Consider the following 3360-nt stretch of genomic DNA (forward strand, 5'->3'; position numbering starts at 1 on the left):
ATACATTATGAAATATAACCTGGTGGGGGACGTGGGAACTTGAACCTAGGGTTGGAGTGCATTTCCGTTAGCACTCTTGCATCGTGCGCTGAACCTTCCCATCCAGATAGCATGTATGTGAACTTCATATCGAATGAGCAAACTGCCAATATGTTTTGGGAGTTCACACCCTTCCGATTACGGTACGCCGTAGGATTTGGAACTCCAATCGGTGTACAAGGTATATGAGTTCCGTCAATTGCGCCTACACAATCCTGAACAATAATATTAGATTGTAGTTATTAAAAAACAGATACAATTGGTGGAGTGACTAACACAAGACCGAGGTAAAAGAACTAGAGAACTCACGTCAAACCATGTTCCATATCTTTGACGATTCTAACGTAAAAAATTATGCACTCTCTCATAGTTAGGGGGTTTAATAAAATCATCGTGTAGTGCACATATAGCATCGAGGACATCACCAAACCGTCGTGAAATTGTCTCCCCAGAATGTTGCCATATGTCTTGAGCTTCACGGTTAGTTTGACTTTGGCAAGCGATTGTCAAAAACACAAATAATTGTTATTGTACATTCATGTTGTACGAGGGTTGTAACAACCGGCGTTTAGTTAGTATGTCACACAAAATCATAAATGCACGTGGTCCCATACGCACCTTGTTAAACATAGCGGCTTCATTATTGTTTGATAACAACTCATTTACCTTATCGATGCCCCTCAAAGAAGAAATGTGCACAGGCCTTGGTACTGTGTCACTATCCAAAAACTCGGCACTGGCTATTGTAGTTGCGATTGCAGCCATAAAGCGACGTCGTCGTCTAGAATCTGCCCTTCTCTGGTGGTCGTCATTTGCATGTCCGGATCCTTCTCCCCGCATCTTGAAGCTTCACGGTTTAACCTGTACACAACATTTGCATGTCATTTGGGTGGAGTGCATATTTCGGGTCTGTTGCACTTATGCATACAAACAAATTCAGTAATAAGTTATGTTTGCTAGGCAGAATGTCGATATGCTTCTTTGCCTAAATGTTGACATATTATAAAAGGCTAATTAGTTAAGAAGATCCAAAAGTTAAAACCGGCAAATACAAAATACAACACGAAATGTAAGATTGTTGCATAATTAATTAACAAAGTACAATGTATACCTTATGCAGGGGAAAAATGCAATGTGTGTGTATAAATATATCCTTATCTATATGTCTTTATCAAACTAATAAAACGTTTACATATTACCTTTTTCAGCAGCATATCAACCCCTTTTACAACTTTTACTGTAAAAGAAGAGCAAACGACAACATCTTACATATTCAATAAAAATAATAGCATTAATGTCTAAAAACGACAACAAGCTACATATTGCTCGTTTTGAAAAGAAACAGCATTAATGTTTAAACTGCAACAAACTCTATAAACGAAAGTAATGTCAAAACATCGGAATGTATAAATGACAAGAAAATGAAATATGCAGATTAAGGAAAAAAAAACAGAAAACATGCATCGTGATTTTGAGGAGAGATTCTTCTACAACTCTCACTTGTACACATTAAGGAGTCGGTTGACGGCTATATGGGTTAGGTTGCGTGAAGGCACTCGGGGGCTGTCCAAAGGAGAGAGGTTGGTGGTTGTAAGGGTTTAGTGGCTGTTGGAAGGAGCTTGGGGGCTGTCCAAAGGGGGTTGGTTGGTGGCTATAAGGATTAGGTACGTGAGAGAAGTTTTGAGGTGGCTGGCTATAAGGATTAGGAGCAAAAGGGGTTTGGGGCAGTTGAACAAAGTCATCTAAGAAGGCTCTCCTCGACGAATCATCAAGCTCCGCCCAAAGTGGACGCCATGTGTCGTCCTTAGCTATTTTCTCAATCGCATGGACACGTGTACGCGGATCAATTCCCATTTCGACCAACGACTGTAGTATCAGACTCACTTCACTTGGTCCATTGACGGTGTTGTTACTTGGGAGGGTCTCTTTGCTTGCTCGAATATCTTCCTGCAAATAATTGCGCATGCCCTTCACCGCTTCAAGCATCTCCTCTCGCGTACTGTCATTGGATTTGCGTGCCCTTGTCGACCTCTTCCGAATCGTACGTGAAGACGAGGCGACGTTGGTCGCATTTTCCATTCGTTGGCGTTCCATGCGCCGGCCAAACTCCACTCGAATGTCATCATCATCAATGTCTTGGTATGGAGAGTTTTGCTTGTTTTGTGGTTCCTCAATCCCAGCTCCAACGTCATTCGAGGGGACACCATCCACATGCTCTTGTTCCATGGAGGTGGAATGATCTTGCACCAGTAGCGACAACTCGACTGGGGAAAATGGCAGCCAAGTGCATGTCGTTAAGCTTCCAACCGTTACTGAAAATTGTGTTTACTTCACGGTTTCTCTAGCAAAATTTTAAACAACATTATTAAAGTTATTTGCACTTATTACATAAAATGTAATTAAACATATATTTGAATGAGGGACCACTAATGAATCACACATTATACCTTGGAAAGATCTTTCCGTAGATCCTCCGAGCATGTGAAAGTTTTGTTGATAGAATCCCACCCAACTCCAGTATGGGCTTGCAACATTTTGAATGCTGCGTACACCTTACTAAGTCAGCGGCGTTTCTCCTTAAGGTGCTCACCGGCTGGTACATAGCCATAAAAAAAAGTGGCCATCTGAATAGCCTATTGGTTGTAGTCACGAGATTCCGGTTGCTTCCTGTTGTTGGCACAATGGTACTCGTAGAGATGCTTAAGTAGGAACACCTCCGAATCCGCGCTCCAATACAATGGCCTCTCATCCACGTTTTTCCTAGGCATCTACAAACGCATATGACAACCAAAAGAAATCTTATGCATCGAGTTTATGTGTGTCTTTTGGAGCTTTAACCTTATGGTCTATCTACATAACAATAGGGATTGAAAAATGCCCTGAAAATTTCTAGCTCAACTTGCTAATAAACACTCAATGGCAACTCCAATCCTGGATTAAAAATGCAAATTTTCCAATTGTTTGAGGTTGCTGAATTGGATTCCCAGCCTCTATTGTTTCCTATAGAATTGTCTATTTAGTTGGATGAAATCCTAGTTCAGGCTAGTCTGTCAACTTAAGTCAAAAAAACAAAAATTTTAAAAAATAAAAAAATAGACGAAAGAGGGTATCAACTAAAAACATACCCTATTAGATATTTAGGGTCTAAAATCAGCTCTCTTTCATCTCTCTCACTCTATCTTCACCTATTCCCGCAACTCCCTCAACCCCTTACAAGAAAACCACCATCCACACCTCCAAACTTGAAATTTCCCCATACTTTCTCTTCCTAATCCATAGAGGAAGAAACCCTTGCTTTTCTCCTTGTCTTCGAGTTAAAAT

Source organism: Morus notabilis, unplaced genomic scaffold, assembly GCF_000414095.1.
Source record: "Morus notabilis unplaced genomic scaffold, ASM41409v2 Scaffold579, whole genome shotgun sequence".
NCBI classification, from domain to species: Eukaryota; Viridiplantae; Streptophyta; class Magnoliopsida; order Rosales; family Moraceae; genus Morus; species Morus notabilis.